We start from the raw sequence: 9,676 nt of genomic DNA on the forward strand, positions 1-9,676 counted from the left end.
TTTGTATATTTTGTTTATTTTTTCACAGTTCCACACAACTTCTTCCTGTTTTCTCAATTGATCTGTGTTCAGTTTTTCAAGGCCTATCCACTGTGCCAACTTATAACTAAATCTGAGGGGGGTGCGATGGGGACGTTCCCTTGTCAGGTAATTCAAACGAAAAGGTTTCCGACCTGACTACGTCCACGACGACGGGAGTTAACAGACTTCGAACGCGGTATTGTAGTTGGAGCTAGACGCATGGGACATACCATTTCGTAAATAGTTGGGGAATTCCATGTTCTGAGATCCACAGTGTCAAGAGCGAGCCGAAAATACCACTCACCACGGACAACGCAGTGTCCGATGGCCTTTGAATAACGACCGACAGCAACTGGGTAGAGTTGTCAGTGCTAACAGACAGGCAACACTGCGAAAAACAGCCTCAGAAATCAATGTGGAAAGTATCCGTTAGCACAGTGCGAACATCGCATGCAGCGCCTCTCCTGGGCTCGTGACCATATCGGTTGCACCCTAGTCGACCGGTAAACCATGAACTGCTCAGATGAGTCCTGATTTCAGTTGGGTAAATCTCATGTTAGACTTCGAGTGTGGCGCGGACACCCCCTCCACCCCCAAAAGCCATGGGCCCAAGTTGTCACCGAAGCACTGTGTGGAAGCTGGTGGTGGCTCCATAATGGTGTGGGCTGTGTTTACATGGAATGGACTGGCTCCTCTGGACGTTTGGCAACTTAGAGACCATTTGTGGCCATTCATGCACGTCATGTTCCTAAACAAGGATGGAATTTTTATGGATAACGATTCACTGGGCCGAAATTGTTCGTAATTAGTTTGAAGAACATTCTGGAAAATTCGAGCAAAGATTTGGCCACCCAGGTCTACCGACATGAATGCCATCGAACATTTGTGGGACATAATCTAGAGGTCAGTCCTGCACTGTCAACACTTTCGTAAATATGGACAGCTATAGAGGCAGCATGGCTCTATATTTCTGCAGTGGACTTTCAACGACTTGTGGAGTCCATGCCACGTCGAGCTTTTTTTTTTTTTTTAGTACCATGAAAGTCATTTCCTCATGTATTAACAAGTGTCCTGTCATCCTGTCCCTTCTCCTTATCCGATTCCGTCCAGAACCTCCTCATTCCTTGCCTTACCACTCCATAAAATTTTCAACATTCGTGTAAGCATAGGCTTCCGCGGCCGTTGTCTTCTTCAATAAAATTCTTCAGGGTATCAGACCGCATCGTCATAATTTAAAATGCGCCAACGTTTCGGCCAGCGTTGCAGCTAGCCTTCATCAGGGCCTTACGTTAACTGCTAAATGAACACACTTGGTTCCTTAAATAGCTGCACGAGAAAACCGTGTCGTTACTTGATTGGCTGTAAAAGGAGGAGGAGGAGGAGGGGTGAAAGGTATGCTTTATTGGTGTTTCCTTTATTATCTGTCATTGGCTGAAATAGCTGTTTTCTATTGGTCTTTATATTAATCCACCCCATTGGAGGAGACGGACGAATGGCGAACAGGTGATGGCTGTGACGTCACACTGTTTCCATGCTGTCCAGAAGCCGGCTGCGGCGTGCCATTGCTTTGTGTGCTCGCGACCACCACTGCGGCCCTCCGCGCGTCCGCTTGGGCCGCCACGGCTCTGCCGCCGCTCCGTAGCCCTGCTATTGCAGGCAGCCAAGACCTCGGAAGCTTGTACCCGTCCTCTCTATTCATGTTGGCGGGTCTTTTGGCTATTTCTATCGCCTCTCTAATCTTTCTTTTGAAAGTGAGAGGCTGTTTCGCCAGGACTCGGGCTTCTTGAAAAAATATTGGTTTCCCGCACTCGTCTCGGTGTTCCGCCACTGCTGACTTAGTGTGTTGTTTCAGGCGGATATATCTTTCATGTTCCGAGAGCCTTGTGCTAATCGGACGTCCCGTCTCACCTATGTAGACTAATCCACACTCACAACCAATTTCATATACGCCAGATGTGTGTAGTTTGTCAACTGCATCCTTGGTAGAACCGAGCATGTCTGATATTTTGTTTCTGCTTGGGAAAATTGGTTTGATGTCGGCTTTTCGTAGAATTTTGCCAATACGTTCGGTGACCCCTTGTACATATGGTAACACAGCAATGCTCTGTGCCTCCTTCTCCTCTTCCCTATTAGTCTTCTCCCTTGTCGACATGGTGCTGTCTATCATCTGCTTCCCATAGCCATTAGTTCCGAAGATGGACCTGAGGCGTTCAAGATCTGTCTTCAGATGTTCTTCGTCGCTTATCCTGTACGCTCTCTTCGTTAGCGTGTGCAGGGCGGACTTCTTCTGCGAGGGGTGATGGTGGGAGGAGGCGTGAAGGTACCTGTCCGTATTGGTTGGTTTCCTGTACACTTTGTGGCCAAGTTTACCATCAGGTTTTCGATAAACTTCCACGTCGAGAAAAGGCAGCACCCCATTCTTCTCTGTTTCCATTGTAAACTGAATTTTCCTATGCTGTTGGTTAAGGTGCTTGTGGAAGTTCTGTAACTCCTCTTCTCCGTGGGGCCAGATGACGAAAGTATCATCCACATAGCGAAGCCAACAATTTGGACGTAATGGTGCGGACTGGAGGGCTGTCTCCTCAAACATTCGTTTGTAGCACCACGTCTCAAATGCTTCGTTTCTCTTCTGTTCCGGTTTTCCCACAGTTCATTTTTCACTACCATCCACACTTTATTCCAGGCGTACGTTCTCAGAAATTTCTTCCTCTAATTAACGCCTACGTTTGATATTAGTAGACGTCTCTTGGTGAGGAATGCCCTTTTTGCCATCGCTAGTCTGCTTCTGATGTCCTCCTTGCTCCGTCCGTCACTGGTTATTTTACTGCCTGCGTAGCTGAATTCCATAACTTCATCTACTTCGTGACCAGCAACTCTGATGTTAAGTTTCTCGCTGTTCTCATTTCCACTACTTCTGATTCCTTTTCTCTTTCTTCGATTTCCTCTCAGTCCATATTCTGTACTCATAAGATTGTTCATTCCGCTCACCAGATCATGTAATTCTTCTTCACTTTTACTCAGGATAGCAATCGTATCATTGATATCCTTACACCTTGAATTTTTATTCCACTGCTGAATCTTTCTTTTACGTCCATCATTGCTTCTTCGATGTTCAGATTCAATAGTAGGTGGCAAAGACTACAGCCCTGTCTTAAATGCTTTTTAATCGGAGCAATTCGTTCTTGGTCGTCTACTCTTATTATTCCCTCTCCCTACAGTTTACCCCTAGTTTTATCAGAATTTTATATTGTCGAAGGCGTTTTCCAGGTTGAGAAATCCTATGAACGTGTCTTGATTTTTCTTTGGTCTTGCTTGCATTATCAACCGCAACGTCAGAATTGTCTCTCTCGTGCCTTTACCTTTTCTAAAGCTAAACTCATCGTCACGTAACACATCCTCAATTTTCTTTTCCATTCTTCTGTATATTATTCTTGTCAGCAACTTGGATGCATGAGCTTTTAAGCTGATTGAGCGATAATTCTCACACTTGTCAGCTCTTTCAGTCTTCGAAGTTGTGTGGATGATATTTTTCCTAAAGTCAGACGGTACGTCGCCAGACCCATATACTCTACACATCAAAGAAATGTTGCCACTCATACATTCTACACACACCAACGTGAATAGTCGTTTTGTAGCCACTTCCCCTAATGATTTCAGAAATTCTGGGTGAATGTTATCTATCCCTTCTGCCTTATTTGATTTTAAGTAATCCAAAGCTCTTTTAAATTCTGATTCTAATACTTGATCCCCTGTATCTTCTAAATCGCTCCTGTTTCCTCTTTTATCACATCATACAAATCTCCCCCCTAATAGATGCTTTCAATGTATTCTTTCCACCTATCCGCTGTCTCCTCTGCATTTAGCAGTGGAATTCACGTTGTACTCTTCATGTTACCACCCTTGCTTTATATTCAGAATGTTAGAGAAAACAACAAGGCTAAGTAGTTGCACAGTTTACTAAGTGTGGAGGATGTGATGTGAAAAATGTGCTTACGCTTTATTTAGCGTGATATAAAATTTTGAAGCGAAAACTCACAATGAACGCTTACGAGCTAGGAGAGTTCTTTATATACTTTGCAATTTCAGCTTTTAGTTCATTTGTTTGAGAAGAGGTTTTGCGCAGCGCCGGAATCAGATACTTATACTGACGGAAAAAAATCGCAACATCAATAAGGAGTTGTGCAACGGAAATTAAAATTGGTAGTCGTGTTTCTGCATTTGAAAGATGATGTCCATTCAAATTTCGCGCCATTCGCACAAGAGTGGCGCTAGTTGCACAACTGCTAGGATGAAAATCACGTTGTCTTTAAACACGCAATGTAACGGACGTGAGCGTTAGTTATCTGTGGAACCGGACGGAGTGAGCTCACTTCAGTCATGAATGACTTTAAGGCGTCTAAGATACCACTATCAACACCTCACTGAGTTAGAACGAGATCCTGTAAAAGGACTAAGAGAAGCTTAATGTTCCTTCTACAATATTTCAGAAATATTTGGCAGGAATGAAATCACTGCACATGATTCCTAGCAGCGGTGGTCACAAGGATGTATGGTAGCAAGAAAACCGAGTTCCGGACGGCCTAGGTGGCACTACCGACAGGGAAGATCACCGAGTTCGGCGTAGAGTTTTTACATGTCGCCTTGGCCCTCTAGATCACCGGATCTGATCTGTCTCCAATCGAGCACATATGGGACTTGATCGGACGTCAGCTCCAGTGTCATCCACAACCAGCATTAACCGACCCTGTACTGACCGACTAAGAGCAACAAGCATGGAACTCCATCCCACAAACTGACATCTGGCATCTGTACAACACAATGCATGCACGTTTGCATGCTTGCATTCAACTTTTTGGTGGCTACACCAGTTATCAACGTACCAGGAGTTCACATTTTCAATGTCAATCAATTTATTATGTAGACAAATGTTTTCCCGAAATTACATTAATGCACTTCGTCAACAGGCCACAAGTGGCCCATCGAGACCATCCGACAGCCGTGTCGTCCTCAGCTGAGGACGCGGATAGGAGGGGTGTGCGGTCAGCACACCACTCCCACGGTCGTTACGATGGTTTTCTTTGACCGGGGCCGCAACTATTTGGTCGAGTAGCTCCTCAATTGGCGTCAACGAGGCTGAGTGCAGCCCGAAAACTGTCAACAGCGCATGGCGGCCCAGATGGTCACCCATCCAAGTGCTGGCCACACCCGACAGCGCTTAACTTCGGTGATCTGACGGGAACCGGTGTATCCACTGCGGCAAGGCCGTTGCCCCAAAATTACATTACTATACATTAATTATATTTTGGTGTTGAGATTTTTTTCCCTTCGGTGCATTAGTCTCCCAGTAACGTACACTCCTGGAAATTGAAATAAGAACACCGTGAATTCATTGTCCCAGGAAGGGGAAACTTTATTGACACATTCCTGGGGTCAGATACATCACATGATCACACTGACAGAACCACAGGCACATAGACACAGGCAACAGAGCATGCACAATGTCGGCACTAGTACAGTGTGTATCCACCTTTCGCAGCAATGCAGGCTGCTATTCTCCCATGGAGACGATCGTAGAGATGCTGGATGTAGTCCTGTGGAACGGCTTGCCATGCCATTTCCACCTGGCGCCTCAGTTGGACCAGCGTTCGTGCTGGACGTGCAGACCGCGTGACACGACGCTTCATCCAGTCCCAAACATGCTCAATGGGGGACAGATCCGGAGATCTTGCTGGCCAGGGTAGTTGACTTACACCTTCTAGAGCACGTTGGGTGGCACGGGATACATGCGGATGTGCATTGTCCTGTTGGAACAGCAAGTTCCCTTGCCGGTCTAGGAATGGTAGAACGATGGGTTCGATGACGGTTTGGATGTACCGTGCACTATTCAGTGTCCCCTCGACGATCACCAGTGGTGTACGGCCAGTGTAGGAGATCGCTCCCCACACCATGATGCCGGGTGTTGGCCCTGTGTGCCTCGGTCGTATGCAGTCCTGATTGTGGCGCTCACCTGCACGGCGCCAAACACGCATACGACCATCATTGGCACCAAGGCAGAAGCGACTCTCATCGCTGAAGACGACACGTCTCCATTCGTCCCTCCATTCACGCCTGTCGCGACACCACTGGAGGCGGGCTGCACGATGTTGGGGCGTGAGCGGAAGACGGCCTAACGGTGTGCGGGACCGTAGCCCAGCTTCATGGAGACGGTTGCGAATGGTCCTCGCCGATACCCCAGGAGCAACAGTGTCCCTAATTTGCTGGGAAGTGGCGGTGCGGTCCCCTACGGCACTGCGTAGGATCCTACGGTCTTGGCGTGCATCCGTGCGTCGCTGCGGTCCGGTCCCAGGTCGACGGGCACGTGCACCTTCCGCCGACCACTGGCGACAACATCGATGTACTGTGGAGACCTCACGCCCCACGTGTTGAGCAATTCGGCGGTACGTCCACCCGGCCTCCCGCATGCCCACTATACGCCCTCGCTCAAAGTCCGTCAACTGCACATACGGTTCACGTCCACGCTGTCGCGGCATGCTACCAGTGTTAAAGACTGCGATGGAGCTCCGTATGCCACGGCAAACTGGCTGACACTGACGGCGGCGGTGCACAAATGCTGCGCAGCTAGCGCCATTCGACGGCCAACACCGCGGTTCCTGGTGTGTCCACTGTGCCGTGCGTGTGATCATTGCTTGTACAGCCCTCTCGCAGTGTCCGGAGCAAGTATGGTGGGTCTGACACACCGGTGTGAATGTGTTCTTTTTTCCATTTCCAGGAGTGTATTTTGTAATGTTAAAAGTAGTTCTTCCAGGAGATTTTTAGTCAAGACCCTTCGAAGTGGGCGTTCTCCCAAGCGTAATTATGTAGAGAGATCTAAATTTTATTCCAAACATTATCGCTTGGGGTCAAGGACATTTCTTTCTTTGAGATAGAGTAAGGGAACTGCCACACTAGTGACATTGTTATCTGCATTCAATTTCCATTAACGTGTGATCTTCTGACAGAGGAGAAGGTTTATTTTTATTTTTAGGAAGTTCAGTCACTAGTATGTGCACCACGAAAGACGTGGGAGGGCTGCTCATCATTCACTGCCTCTACTACGGTTCTTGGGGATTCTAGACGACGGCACGACGACGGCTGTCCAGACGGATGTCCGGCGATCGATTACAGTTACTCCTAGGAGGACGGGGACGCAATATCAGTTACATATTAAGAGGTGACTGCGGACTTATTGGCTTTCTCACTTGGACGTAGTGACACTAATGTTTTTATGTTATCTTGAGGGCTTACAAGTCTAGTTTTCCTCTAAACAACCGGAAGGGTTCCTTAGAGATAGGAAATCACCTCAATGTGATAAAAAAGGAAATCTTTCAAAAGAGCTGCCCATGAAATTAATCAACAGGTCCATAGACAGAAAATCCGTCACCAGATGTCTACGCGTCTTTTTGTTTAGCGACAGGATTACAGTGCACGCGTTGAAGGAAAGAGGCAGGAATTTAATGAACTGATTTATTAGCGTAACCACTTATGATTAAAATCTACCAATGAAAATAGTAAGAATTATAACGTTATGCTAGTAACAATGATGGGATACTGTTCAGGTGCCTGGGTGTGTAGACTTCTGCTCATAATAAAGTCACTGGTAGTTAACAGGGCGCAAAGCGGAATACTTCTTGTTTCAGTGGGAGCATTCAGTTCTGTGTCAACTGAAGCGTCGCAAGTAAAACCTGCGGTATGTCCATTTGATCTGCAGATACAAAGAAAAATCGGCGATATATTAGTCAAGAAATAAGGACATCATAAAGTGCAGAATTTAACAGGAATGCGGAGCACATGCAACCAGCAATTTCACAGTGAGATATTTCTCATAAAACAGAAACGAGGAACGATGCTCAAACAGAAAGACACACCTAGGTTTCCTCCCAAGTAGGAGAGAGAGGCTAAGAATAGGGCACCTGAATCCAAAAAGGGACTTAATACACGACTAGAAAGATCTTGGGTGTTACGCCACCTGGTGGCATCGAACTGGACGAGGAGAAACTTCCGAATGTGTCTGTGATGAAGATGGAAGCCCACAACATACTATCTGGGAATGTAATGTGTCGGTTTTGGTAAACATTTTTGGAACACAGTGATCAACAGATTATTATATTTTGACTAAAATTCAGTCTTGATCACACAATTTATGTTTCAATGACATAGGTAACCGGTTTCGGTTATTTTTACATAACCATCATCAGACCCATGACTCCCTTAGGATGGTAGGCGGAGCTCTCCTCAACTGCTACGAAGTCAACTGATCTACTTCGTAGCAGCTGAGGAGAGCTCCGCCTACCATCCTAAGGGAGCCATGGGTCTGATGATGGTTATGTAAAAATAACCGAAACCGGTTACCTATGTCATTGAAACATAAATGGTGTGATCAAGACTGAACTTTAGTCAAAATATAATGTGTCGGTAACTGAGGTGACCAATAAAGGCAATCAAACATCTACGGAGGGATAACACATTAGTAAGTGTATTTACAAGGTAAAGTGTAAGGTCCTTTATGGCTTTGAGGTGTATGCAGGGTGCGGAAAAACAATTTGCCAGAAGTGTAGGACAGAAAGACAGCATCAAACTAAGGAATTTAAGTACAGGAACTAGCTGTCGCAGTTGATTATTTACGGCGCTATTCCAGAGGAGAAATGGTGGTCTGTTTGAACATTTTATACGACGTACTTAAGTTAATTAAATGGTGGCAAGCCTGTGTACAAGAGTATATTCATTTTTCATTTACTTTGACCTTTTTAGGACATATTGAAACATGAAACATAGACACTTCAGTGTTTAGTGCTCTAAAAAATTGCTGTATGGTGCGTCAGCTAAGTAGGATACACGTGTAAGTGATGCTTTAAGTTCTCTTCGCGACCATTAATTAGTACAAATGTTTTGTTTACTTATACGTTACCTGTTAATTACATTTCATTTTGAGTAAAGTCGTCCGTATGTCAGATTTCAGTTACATTGCTGCAGCAACGAAAATATGCCACTGCGACCGCCAGATCCTATACTCTAAGTCCTGTGTTCGATGCTGTCTTCCTACCCTACCACTTTTGTTCAAATTGTTTATCAGCGACTTGTATAACGAGAGTAATTTCTTGATAGAAACAAACAGTCTCGAATGCTGGAACAATCAAATAAGTAACTGAAACTCAGAAAGGCTTAGTGTTGATATTAGTTCAAAGACTGAGTCTCAGATTATGCGATTGTCTACAACAAAGTAGCAACGCCAGGAGATAGTATCGATTTTCAGAATGACCTGCAGTGGATTCAAGGATGGCGCAAGCTCTGACAGTTAACCTTCAACGTAAATAAATGTAACATATTTCGCATAGTTACGAAAAGAAAGCCACTAGTGTACAGCTACATTGATGATGAGAAACTGACGGAAAGAGTATCTGCCGTAAAACACCTCCAGACGATGTTAAGTGGAATGACCACATAAACAAATTGTACGAAAAGCAGATGCCAGATTGGTAGGAAGAATTTTAAGGAAATGTAAAGCATTCAGGAAGAAAGAGGCTTATAAAGCCCTTATTCAACCGGTTCTTGAGTAGGACATGAGCTGTTCGTCAGTCTGGGATCTATACTATGTATAACTGATACAAGAGATAGAGAA

General features: G+C 45.5%; 1 pseudogene; it reads right to left on the reverse strand.

Moving 5' to 3' along the window:
- Positions 1-5,173: 5,173 nt before the first annotated feature.
- LOC126253918 (5S ribosomal RNA) lies at positions 5,174-5,291 on the reverse strand (annotated as a pseudogene).
- Between the last annotated feature and the right edge of the window lie 4,385 nt (positions 5,292-9,676).

This window comes from Schistocerca nitens, chromosome 4 (assembly GCF_023898315.1).
Source record: "Schistocerca nitens isolate TAMUIC-IGC-003100 chromosome 4, iqSchNite1.1, whole genome shotgun sequence".
NCBI lineage: Eukaryota > Metazoa > Arthropoda > Insecta > Orthoptera > Acrididae > Schistocerca > Schistocerca nitens.